The sequence below is a fragment of the Pongo abelii genome, chromosome 7, assembly GCF_028885655.2.
Source record: "Pongo abelii isolate AG06213 chromosome 7, NHGRI_mPonAbe1-v2.0_pri, whole genome shotgun sequence".
NCBI classification, from domain to species: Eukaryota; Metazoa; Chordata; class Mammalia; order Primates; family Hominidae; genus Pongo; species Pongo abelii.
The window spans coordinates 73,209,194-73,222,630 of record NC_071992.2 but is presented as its reverse complement, the minus strand read 5'-3'; positions in this window follow the sequence as shown (position 1 = coordinate 73,222,630).

Genomic DNA, 13,437 nt, shown 5'->3' with positions numbered 1-13,437 from the left:
CATCAAAGGGCTTTCTTGGGTTTTAACCGTGAAAACTTAGTGAGGTTCCTGGAGTTAAAGACTCCAAGTGTAGTCCTCCCCGGCCCAACCCCGCCCAAGACTGCTGCCCCCAGGAATTTCTCACTCTCACATTAGACCATACTCAACCAGCCTCCAGCAATTTATCAAAGTTTTCATTTAAATGTTCTTTCTAGTTTCTGGCTCTTGTGGCTTCTGCTGTAGGTAAGCAGATCTCAGGTGTGACTCTCTAGATTCTCCTGTCTTTTCAGATTTCAGAGTGGGGTTTTGCTTTGCAACCTCAGTTCTCCGATGAGTCCAAGAAAGGTCATTCCTTTTCCATTTGTTCCATTTTTACTGATGTTAAGGATGAGAGTGGTGACTTCGAACCTCATTTCATGTCAGAGCTAAAACTGGAAGTGGCTTTTCTATCTCTTTTATTAAACCTAATCTTTGGTCGAAGGCTGTACCTATGCAATTGAAGCTAAAAAGAAAAGAAAATACTACTAAGTAATTATAAACAACTATTTTCAGTGACATTTTGAGTCACTGAAATATGACTAAGTCACAGCCATATTTTCTTAATCTTCTTTACAGAAACCTACAAGGTGAAGTTTAAAGAGCTCTTGAACATGTCCCCTTTTTTCTTTCCCTCATTTCCACTACAGTTTGTGTCTTTGGTTTCTGGTTCACTGGGGTTTAAATTCAGAAAACTGACACTTACTAGATTTGTTTCTGGTATTCATAGATTGCTACAGGAGACTGAGGAGAGGAAAAAGCCCTTTTCTCATCACCATTGATTCTTTCAGTCTCCATGATTTCCTCTGAAGAACTGCCATTTGTTGCTGTAGATGGCCCAGTCGTAGACGTGCCTGAGTTCAGAAAATGCAATTATTTTTTTTGGTGGGGGGTGGGGTGCGGAGTCTTGCTCTGTCACCCAGGCTGGAGAGCAATGGCACAATCTCAGCTCACTGTAACCTCCGCCTCCTGGGTACAAGCGATTCTCCTGCCTCAGACTCTTGAGTAGCTGGGATTACAGGCACCCGCCACCACACCAGGCTAAGTTTTGTATTTTTAGTAGAGACGGGGTTTCCCCATGTTGGCCAGGTTGGTCTCGAACTCCTGACCTCAGGTGATCTGCCTGCCTGGGCCTCCCAAAGTGTTGGGATTACAGGCGTGAGCCACCACACCTGGCCAGATAATGCAATTCTAAATGGTCCTCTGTTACTTCCCCTTCACAGCAGCTCTACCTTTGTGTTGCTGATGTACATTTTTATCTTAAATTTGGGTGGAAATTTTTGAACAGTGAACTAGTTAAAGACAGTGTATTCCTCCTTGAGAGCAAAGGCCTCTTTAATCCTCACTCTCATAATGAGATTTCCTTTGTGAGATGAAGTTTCCACCTTTTCACAAAAGTTCAAACTTCCCATGAAGAAATAAGAGTCCAAAGAAATGCCCTAGCTCAGGAGAAAGCCTAAATGTGCCGTGGCTCCCCCTCATTTGATAGAGTGATAGAACATCACTTAATGCTTCCACCCATTTCACCTCTCAGACAAACAATATCCAGTCTTTCCATTTTCTTTCTCTTTGTTCAGCCTGGACTGGCTCTCTGATACCATGTTAGAGAATCTGGCTCATTATACACAAAATGAAGTGAAAGAAAACGGCTTATCGCAGAGCCTCCTTTGCTTCTGGTAAAAGTGTGAATTACAAAGGGCTGTCAAAAAATTAATCTTATATACATATTGCGAAGAAACTTGATGCTGAAGTGCTTATGATTAGAAATTCGTTATAAAGCACATATTTGTGAGTAAAGGGACTTTCCTTTTAGATAGCATTAAACATAATTCAGTTCCCATTAACTTTCCAAAGCTGCCAAAAGTACATTAAAATATGAAAGTTCCTGGAGTGCACCTCAACTTCAGATTTTCAAATACTAATCCCTGTCTTGGAGATCTTAGAGTATAGTCAGGCCTGAGGAATTTGTTATGATAAGGTTGAATAGTTTAAAAAGGTGATGAAAAAGGAGAGGGATAAGAAAAAATGAGTAACAATATGTTGTTATTCATCCAGAAAATTTCAAAGATGACTGTGTCTCTCTATGACAAAAGAATGTAACAGATGAATATGGTGATGACAATTATGAGTAACTGGGCTCACGATTTACACAGGACCTTTCTTCTGGTGACTTAGGCTCCGAATCACAACCACAGGCATCTTCCCAGTGTTTCCATGAGCAGAGCTGAGGCAGGTTGTCTCTCATGCTTGCAGCTGCAGAAGTGAAATTCTCCCTACAGGTTTGCTTGTCAATCCATATTTTGGCTCTTGCAATTACATTTATCATAGCCCCATATTTCCTAATCACTGCTTTGCAAGCAGCACTGGTCCAAGATACAGTTTTCACACATCCTTAAAAAAAAAACTAGTTTTCATAAAGCCAAATTCATTGAATTTGAAATGCTGATCTCTATATTGTGACTATGTTCTTTCTGCTTTTTTGATTCTATAAAACTGATTTTTTTTTCTTGCTTAACAAAATAAAATACTTTTTTTTTTCTGGCTTTAAACTTTTTTTTTTTTTAAATTCATGGATCTTGAAATCCCAAAAACTATATTACTGGTCCTTAATCTCCAAATTGGAATATCAATACTGACTTGCGTCACAATCAGAAGCAAGGAATGAAACACACAGAAAAATACCCACATGTATTAAGTAGGTAATACTTGTCTTATTGATGTTTCTAAGGGCTTGGTTATTATTTGTTGGACTATTTTGTCATTCTGGCTACTGTATACTGAATACTTGCCCTCGGCCAGGCACTGGGTTAATTGCTTGACGTGAATTATCCCGTGTAATCTTAACCATACCCGAGTGGAATACCACAATTATCCTCAATTTGTATCCAGGGAGCTACATGGAAGTTAACTGAGCCACATGGAGGTTAACATTTCCAAGGCTGCACAGCTTGAAGTGGAGAAAACAGAATTCAAAAACAAGCAAAATTCAGAACTTTCCATGATAACCACTATGTGGTTGTGCCCTTTGATCTTTTTATGTGGGAGCTATTTGGAAGATAATATAAACAAACAACAAGTTCGGTTAAAACAATCAACTGGGCACATAACCTATTGCATATGTTTTCTTATTTTTATAGGTCCGTCAAATTCTGGCCATAGACTGAGTTAGGATAATAATAATAAATGTAATAATGTTTATGGAGCTCTTACTACCTGTCAGGTGCTGTGATGATGATTGCAAATGGACTGTCTGATTTCATTCACACAACAATGCCTTGGGATAGAAAACTTTATTGTCTCTATTTGCAGATAGAGAAATGAAGGCTTTGACAGAGTAATTTGACCATGGTGCCAGTGAATAAAATAAGTGCCTAACACCCTGTCAACAAAATCCAGTGCTATTTTCTCATGTCAATGCAATTAGAATATTTAGAGCACACCAATCCTTGTGCATGTGATTAAAATAAGAAAAGTGAACCAAATATACCTTTTTGAGGGAGAAACTTGTTGATTTTTAAAAATTCTAAACTACCTCTTCCTGATTTCTTGCTTCATTCATTTTCTGTTCTAAGGTTACACTCAAATTGTGTAAAAGCAGAGTCCTACTTTACCCCCAAGTGCCGTACACAAGTATCCTTGTCTGTTTTCTTTTTTAATAATAAAAAATGCAAGAATTAACTAAATCTATGAATCTGATATATTTTGCCCACTTTTGACCTTTATCATTAATGTGGTGGACAGAACCCCAGTGAACTCCACCTCCTGGTGCTCACAACTTGTGGAATTCCTCTCGTGAACATGGACAGGCCTGTGATTTGCTCCTGAGCAACAGAATATGGCAAAAGTTATGAATATCCCCCTGTGATTAGATTATACTTCATGGCAATAGTAAAGGGAGTTACAACATATATATGCCTCTTGTATTTATTTATTTATATTTAATTTATTTTTTTTTGTGGCCTTAAACTGCCAAATTTGTAATAGTTTGTTAAGCAGCTATAGGGAACTAATACAAATAAAGACCCGAGTATACACTTACTTTAGATAAATTCTTCTGAAACTAAAGAATAAAATTATGTTACCAATAATACTATAAATGAATTGTCCATGCTCCAAGGTATGGCTCACCTCTCTACTTTGTTGACTAGATCCAGTCCCTTCTGCCCTTCTCAAGGGCATTGCTTCAGTAATTCTCCCCCCTCCTGCATTACCATTTTATTCTCTCTGTTGGATCCTTGTCATCTGCTAATGTGGTGGACTGATAATGGCTCCCAAAGATATGTCCATGCCCTAATCCCCCAGACCTGTGAGTGTTACCTTATTTGGAAAAATAGTTTGTGTAGATATTATTAAGTTAAGGATCTTGCGATGTGGAGATAATCCTGGATTATCCAGATGTGCCCTAAATGTAATCACATGCATCTTTATAAGACAGAGACAAAGGGACATTTGAGATACACAAAAGGGAAGGAGGAAATGTAACCACAGAGGCGGAGATTGGAGTGATGTGGCCACAAGCCAATAAATATTGGCAACCACCAGAAGTTGAAAGAGGCAAGGAACAGATTTTCAACTATTGTCTCTGGGGGAACAGGGCCCTGCTGAAACTGATTTTAGACTTTCAGTCTCCAGACGAAATGCTGTGGGACAGTCAAAGACTGCAGAGACTGAAAAAGGTTCAGGGGAGTTTATTAAATTAAGGTGATCACCAGCTCAGCCGGACGTACGTCCAGAAAGTCTGAGCCCCGAACAAAGGGCTTTTCCTACTTTTAAACATCTTAAGGCAGGAATCATGTGAAGCGGGAAGCGAGTTACAGAAGCAAGAAACAAAGGCAGCATTACAACATTTCTTACATCTTACATGTCTTGCAACCTAAACTTACCTGTCTTGTGACCCTGCAGCCGTGCAGGAACTCGCTGGGTCTGTAATAAACTTTGAGGAATGTGGAGTTGGGGAGTATAGATAAGGTCCGCTGTCCGCAGAGAGAAGACAGGCTGTTAATATTCCCTTTTAACTTGAGTGTAAGGTGGTGGTGGGGGGGGTCACGTTTTGCAGCACCTTTAAGAGGATTTTAAAATTTCTGTTACTACTACTATTAGGTTATAGTTGATTTCATTAATTCCTTCTTCACAGTGAGAGAATAAATTTCTCTCATAAGCCACCCAGTTTGTGGTAATTTGCTATGGAAGTCACAGGACACTAATGCAGTTGACAAACTTGTTGTTATTTCTCATCTCATAAGAAAAAAAAAATTGTCTTTACTCTACCTCCTCCTCTAGCAACCACCCTTTTATTTTTTGAAGAATTCCTTAAAACAATTGTCTCCAGTTAAAGGCTCCAATTTGTCACCTCTCATTCTCTCTTGAACCTATTTTGCCTCTATGTTGCTACTGAAATTCCTCCTCAATATCGTCATGATTTCTGAGCTGCTAAATGTGGGCATCCGGGCCTGTTGGTGAGTTGACACAGTGGATTGCTCTTATTTGAAATTTGCTCTTCATTCAGCCTCCAGGAGGGGACACAGGCCTGGTTTTCCTAGTCTCTCTTTCTTAGTCTTCTCTGCTGGTTCCACTTCCTCCATTCAGGACAGGGCACTCCAGGGCTTCCCCCTATTTCCACTTCTTCCTTTGAAATCTCACCTATTATCACGGCTCTAAATAACATCTGTTTCTAATGACTCCTAAGTTCATATCTATGGCTCAGATCTTTTCCTTGCATTCCAAACTTCTATATTCAATTGCTTACTCAACCTGTCTACTCGGACGGCTGTTCAGCATCTCAAATATATCCTGTCTGAAACTGAACTCCTGAATTTCACCAAGCCTACTTCTTCTTTAACTCCATTACCAGCCTTGCAATTGCTCCTGTAAAAATCTCTGGGGTCTGCTTTGCCTCATCCCCTTCTCTTATATCTCACATCCAATCCATCAGCCCATCTTGTCAGTTTTTTCCCTGCAAAATACACTTGGAATCTAGTAATTTCCCATCAACTTTGTTGCTCACACTGTGGGCCATGCACCACCTTCATTTTTTACCTGGATCACTGTGGTCATTTCTTCAAGGTTTCTTTGCTGCCACCCTAGCCCTTTCTATACCATCTACCACATGACAGCCACAGTAATCCCATGATACTCTGAGTCAGGTCATATTATGGCGCTGAGCACTCAATGGCTTCCCATCATACATCAGTGTTCTACAACCTGGGTGACCTCTTTGACTTTACTCCTGTTCCTCTGCTCTGCTTCCTCTACCCCTGCCATGGCCTCCTCACAGCCCCTCCCTGCCTTTCCACACAAACTCCTCCTTCACTTGCTGTTCCATCTTCCTGGAAGCCCCCAACTCTGTAACTTCATGCTTGCTCCCTCATTCCTTCAGATGTCACCTCAAAAGTCGCATTCCTGATGAGTCCTTTCCTGGCTACTTGGTCTAACATTGCTCCCCTCTCTTTTGTTCTGCTTGGCACTTACCACTGTCTGATATGTTTTTATTTTACTGATTTATTGTCTCACATTTCCACTAGACTGGAGACTTCTTGAGGGTAAGGAATTGGGTTTCATTGCAGCAGTGGCTGGCACATATTAGCACTCATTGAATATCTGTTAAATAAATAAGTATATGAACATGTTGCATTGAGTATTTTAAATGGTATGAAAGTGTGGGCAAAATAAATGCATTGTAAATAGATAAATTAAGAACAATCATCACAAAGACAAAACAGAGCTAAAGTATAATTATCATGTAATCCGCATGATGATTACAAATAAGAGAAATTGGACTCACACTTCAGATAAAAAATTTTTTGCCTCCCATGTGATGTAAAACATTCACAGTTATTATTTAATGTGTCTTCAGGGTGTCTCTGGGAGGTGGGCCAGGGGCTTTATTTTTATTTCCTTTTTTTAATTCTTGGAACTCCTTAAAGTGCCATTTGAATCATTCAGATTGTGTCCTTGATTGTTCCTCGGTTTTTGTTGTAGAGTCAAGGCCACTTGGTTCTTAGTAAACTAAAAACTATCCTCATCAGAGATCCAGGTGACCCTTACAATCTTTTGAGCAGAAACACCAATTCCTGTCTCAGAGTTCAAAAGGGTTTTCCACAGCTGAGAGATTCAGCCACACAACACTGCATCCTGCCAAAATCATGCCGCTACTCTGCACCAGGCATAGCATTAGTAGTTGTTTAGTTAACAGAAACTAACTGCAGTTTCCAATTAACAAAGGTCAAATAAGAGTGAAACAGTAAAAATCAATAGGATCTGAACAAATATTGGAGAAATACAATATTGCATGATTCTTATGAATATAGAAAAATTAAAAATAAACAAAAAACAAAGCGTAGTTGAAGCCATTAAGGATACATCCATTTGTTCCTTGTGCTAAGTACCTGTAGTCAGACAGACTGACAGGATGGGAGAACACTGGGCCCATGACAAGACATCTTCCAAGTCCAGCTGAGAGAAAACCAGTTCAGGTTTAATATTGTTAAACAGCTTTGCTTTTCTGAGCATCTTTTCTCTATGCTACATTCTAAAACATCTAAATGAGCACATAGAGACTAAAGTAAAATATAAATCATTTTATATCACTATGTCTCATCGGAAGATATAATTTTCAGGAATTATATTTTATGATGCAAGCTATGAGCCAGTTGGGCACACATTTTCTTTTGTGTTTGTTGTTTCTTTACATCTGGGTCTTGGGGACTAATGGGTTTATGCCACACTAAGCGTCCAAAAGAAATGTAGACTGAGCCACCTGTGTACATTTGGGCACATTTGCTCACATTCTGAGGGCTTGCTGGCAATTCTTTTGTTTTCTGATGCACCTTTGGTTACTATGTGTTAGAATAAATATGCCTGGATTGAATGTTAATGATTTAATATTCTGGGACAATTGCAGCATGATATAAAGAAGAGGTTAGTAAGAGGTAGATTGTAAGCTCTTAAGGCCAAGAAATGTATCTAAATCCTGTTTGTCTCCCTCACCAGCCTGTGAGCAAAAAGCAAACATGAATGTTGTAATTTCACTGAAGAGTTAGCTGTGGCCTCCTGAAGAGGAGAACAGTAGGACTTGGAAGGAAGAAGAGATTGGAGGAAGCACATTGAGAAATGATGTTCCTGTGCAGGCACACCAGCTGGTCTGAATTATGAAAACCCAAACATGGCCAGGTGTGGTGGCTCACGCCTGTAATCCTAGGCCTTTGGGAAGCCAAGGTGGGTGGATCGCTTGAGCTCAGGAGTTTGAGACCAGCCTGGGCAACTCGGCAAAACCTCCTCTTTATACAAAGTACAAAAATTATCCAGGCATGGTGGGAGGATCACTTGAGCCCAGGAGGTCAAGGCTGCAGTGAGCCAAGTTCACGCCACTGCACTCCAGGCTGGGTGACAAAATGAAACCATCTCTTTCTCTCAAAAAAAAAGAGAAAAGCCAAATAGGCACTGGCAAGTTTCAACCTGATGAAATTTCATTGCCATTTCTGGGTGAAGAGGACACCTGAGGAACTGACTGTTCCGCTTACCATGAGGCAGGTACCATCCCGTGCCTATCTGTGTTTCTATGCAGACAGTGGAGGAAGCTGGGCACTCGGGTCAGTTTCACTCATTATCGGTGTTATTTTCAGCATTGCAGGGAACTGAACCATGGCCCTCTCTGAGCTCCAGGATAAGTTTTGTTCCAGGAACAGTGACTTTGTATTGTCAAAGTTATCAAAGGCATCTCTTGTCCACATGAGGTAGGAGTGGTTCTCGTCCAGCTCAGAGGGATCTGAAGTGTGAGGTAATGGCACCCATACTTCCAGCTTCCTCTGTGGACAATTAGGGGAGAGGAAAGAAAGCTGCAGAATGTGATCAACAAGGCAGACACCTAATAAGCAGGAATGAATGTGTGCGTGTCTGAGTGAAAGAGTCAGGGACAGATAGGCAGAGATAAAGCAGAGAGACTTGCAGTGCTAAGATTTATCATTTGATATACTCGAGTATTTCAGAGTCCTGCAATTCAGTGCTGAGACTAGAAGCAAGACTCCAAAGTGCAGCTGTCCCCATAGCACTCCGGCTTCCATCCACACAGACTTGATGTGTTCCATTGCTCAGCTCAGTGCTGTATCAACCATCATGGCCATGGTATGTTTCTAAGGAGGGAAGACTGGGAAATGATGACACTAGCTACTAAACCTGCCGGTACTGCCATCAGCTAGTGAGCTGGTTTATTCTCCCCTTCACATATCCATTTTTCTTTCAACACTTGGTAGAAAAGAGCAGGTCAACCATCCGATTTGGGCAAAAAGCTAAAGTTTTCTGATTATCACAGTGTTTTAGGGTAAAAATACACATGGGCCCTAAAGAGTTTCCCACTTTCTCAGTGACTACTTGCAAAGCTTTTACCATGTGCCAAGCTTTGGGCCTGTGGTAAATGATGAAGAGCTCACAACAACCTTAGGAGATGGGTTCTTTTATTACCTCCACTTCACAGTTGAAGTAACTGTCTTGTCCGTGGCTCTAGAACAGGTACCCGGAAGAGCAGGACTGAGCCACAGGGCCTGGGGCCAGAAGTCATGCCTTTAGCCACCCTGTGCAAGGGCTTCTCCATCTAGCAGCTTTTAAAAAAATTAGAAAGCATGAATTTTTTAGAAAGTGAAACAACACTGGAATATGTAAAGAAAATGCCAGTATTATCCTCCACTCCCTTAACCATCCACTATTCTAAGTTAAGCTATGACAACAGGTAGGTCAGTCTCTTTCCATACCATTTTTACTCCATTTTCTATGAAGATGAACAATTGTAGGAATTTTACTTCTGTTTTGGTTTCACAGAATAGGATAATACAATACACACAATATTGCAGCTTTCTTTTTTTCAGATGGAGTTTCACTCTTGTCGCCCAGGCTGGAGTGCAATGGCACGATCTCAGCTCACTACAACCTCTGACTCCTGGGTTCAAACGATGCTCCTGCTCCAGCCTCCTGAGTAGCTGGGATTACAGCTACCTGCCACAACGGCCGGCTAATTTTTTGTATTTTTAGTAGAGATAGGGTTTCACCATGTTGTCCGGGCTGGGCCTCAAACTCCTGACCTCAGGTGATCCACCTACCTCAGCCTACCAAAGTGCTGGGATTACAGGCGTGAGCCACCATGCCTGGCCTAGGCTATGTTTTTTTAAGTTTCTTTTTTGTCACTGGAGCAATACTGAAAGACAAATTCTTTGCCCATCTGTTCATGAGAACTAGGATATTTGTTTCTACATGTAGAACCCACAAATTGGAATTATCAGGCCAAATGGTATGAAATTATTATGGTAAAATGTTAATAGATATTGATATATTTATGGTCATTTGGTCTCTATCAGTAATACACAAAAATGTCTCTTTCTCTACATTTTCAAGACAACCAATATTTTCTGTTAGCAGATGAATTTCTCTTGCCAGAATATTTTAATTACTACCAGTGCCATTTCTTTTTCGAGTTAACCAAAAGTCTTACTCCCCAGGTGCATCTCATAGTTGATAGCAAAGACATGTCCAACCCAGCCACCCCAAATAAACAATCTTAAAAAAGGAAAGGTGTGTCCACAACTTGTGGTCAAGCCCTCCAGCCTTGCTTCCATGGGATTGCCCCTTCTCAAGGCCGTCATAAGTGGAAATTCTGGAGCTGCTCCTCATACCCTGATGGTTTGCTTGAAATAGTGTTTATTTTAGTCTTTGAGCAACACTTTTGTCTATTTTAGATAGTAGATAAAAGAAGTTCTTATTTTAGAAGACTATGTCATCTTGGTCTTGGGGGAAGTCTAAACAAATAAATTTTATTTTTTATTATGCCATATCCAAACAAGGATTGGGAGTGGGAGAACCTTATGGCCCAGACCTGGAAGCTGGAACATCACATTCCATTGAAAAGAATCCATTGTCTCATGGCTTACCTAACTGCAATAGCTAGAAATGTGATCTAGCTGAGTGCCCAGGAAAAAGCAAAGGAGTACAACATGGATATTGAGTAACACTAGCATTTTCAACCATGATGAGAGTAGAGTCGTTGTGAGAAAAGTATGTAAAGTTATCGAGGTAATCGGTGATGAAACCCTGACATGGAATGTAAATTACTTGTGGTTGAAAACAAAGGAGAGTTTTGTGTTGGCCGGCTGGGTTGGCGGATGTTAAAGCAAAGGAAGAATAGATGGCCTTAGTGTTCAGCTGAGACTCTTTATATAAGCTTCTCATCTTGACTGCACCATGATGTACTCTGAGCAAATAATTTCACTTCTATAGGCCTCAATGTCTTTAGCTGTATCTTTACTTGGTACAGAAATAGATGTATGTACTGTAAGATCACAACTCTTGACTGCTTGTCTGCTAAAAGCATCCTTGTCATGCTTTTAGGTTGTGATATTTTTGCCTTTTTTGAGAAATTTGCAGACATATATTCCACAGTTACAAATAACAGTGACCAGTCCAGTTCCCTATGCTTACTTCCTGTCATTTGTACATTTAAATTCCATTCATTCAAGGCTTAAAATGACATTGCCTTTTCTGTTTAGATTATTCACATTAGTCTCTGATAATAATACCTACAATTTATGGAGCCCTAACTCTAGACCAAGTTCTTTACTTAATGTATCCTCACAATAACCAATGGAGGGAAGTGCTGTTATTCCCATCCTCAAGATGCGGGAATTGAGGTGAGGAGATTGGGCGGCCTGACTTAGCATGCCACAGAGCTAGGTTTACGAAACATTTTCTTTGACCCGGAAAGAGTTTTAACAATGAGCACAGTTATTAAAAGTTCAAATTAGCCTTTCTATTTCTGGGTCTTACATTTTATCATGTATGTATCTATTATTTGTATTTCTCATTAGTATTTTAAAAATCTACAACTCTTGCTGTCCTCAATACTAATGTGTATAGTTATTTATCCAACTTTCTCACCCTTGTTCATATAATATTCAATAAATTTTAGAGAGCAAGTAATAATCTTATTTAAATCATTACTCTAAATATAAGTATAAGAACCTTTACCTTTAATAAAATAGAATTGATTGTCTAATTGAAATTGAAACTGATTATCTTAAAACTTTAGGAGACAAACATTCCTGAAATGAGAATGTAGATGTCATTGCCTTGCTTTTCCTAACAAAACTATTCTTTTTAGTACTAGTTTATTTAATTTGGACTCCAAAACATTTTCCAGATGAATAATGATCCTAAAGAAAACTGAAGCTTTGGTCTTTATATTCACAATTCCTTGGGGATATTCCCTATAGTTGTTAAAATTGTTCTATAAGAAAACTGAAATTATAGTTAAATATTTTCAACCAGTGTGGAAATGTTAGATGTTTTTTTGAGAAGTCTGGTGGAGTTTGCATAATCAACTAAATAGCTTTCATTTGCATGCTTGGATATTAACGTATTGGTATTTTGAATACTGGTTGAGAAACAACAGCCAGTATATTAATTCTGTCTAAAAAAGATACTTGCTTATACTTTAGCACATTTAAGAGGTAAATTTATAGCTAATTTTCTGTATGAAGAATTGCTTTGGCTTATTTATTGATATGCAGAAGAAATGTTCATTTTCTTTCCTTTAGAAACATTCCAACTAAATGACTCTATAAATAATGAATTGCCCATTTTTTATGATACTTGTCTGTGACTTTACTTAAAGCATAAATATTACTTATAAGAAGATGTATAGTTGACCTGTATGTTGCATGTGAAGCTTATTTGCTAAAACTTTCAAAGTTTGCAGATTTAATCAGCATTCTTATGTAACATTGTCTATGGAGCTTTATAATCAGCAGCACCATATGATATATAGTTCTTGAAACTGGGCCAAGTAAAAAAAGTTTAAATTGAAATTGTCATGTCTTTAGTGAAAATATAATTTTCAGAGTCTAATTAGTATCATTAGAATGTAGAGTTCAGACCAGTGCTACAACTACCATCTATTTTTCTCGTCCGGATTTTTTTTCCAGGTAATATATTCCTTTGATTCAATCACTTCCTTACCTGGAAAGGGAGCCAGCCAAAGAGCTATTTCTACTATTTTCAATGATCACAATCGCACCACCATAAAAACCTCAGATAAAAAACATTTTGACTATAATAGTGTCTCAAAAATGAGCAACTAAATTGCTGTGTTCATTCATTACCTGGCATGAGAGATTCAAATTTCTTTCCTATACTTTAAAATCAGTAAGAATTGTGTTGCTGAAGGAAAAGAGTAGCACTTTATGTTTATGCTTTTGTTAAAAAAGCATAAATATCAGCAATTTTTATCTTTGGGAAAGAGATGATTAAACTTATGGGGTGTCATGGGAGAAACAAAATAAGCTTACAATTGAAAACTCAAATTAATATTAATGGCTGTGTCCTCACATTTGTGTGTGAAGGTCTCATGCACAGGCCTTCCATTGCCATCACTTCACAGCTCTC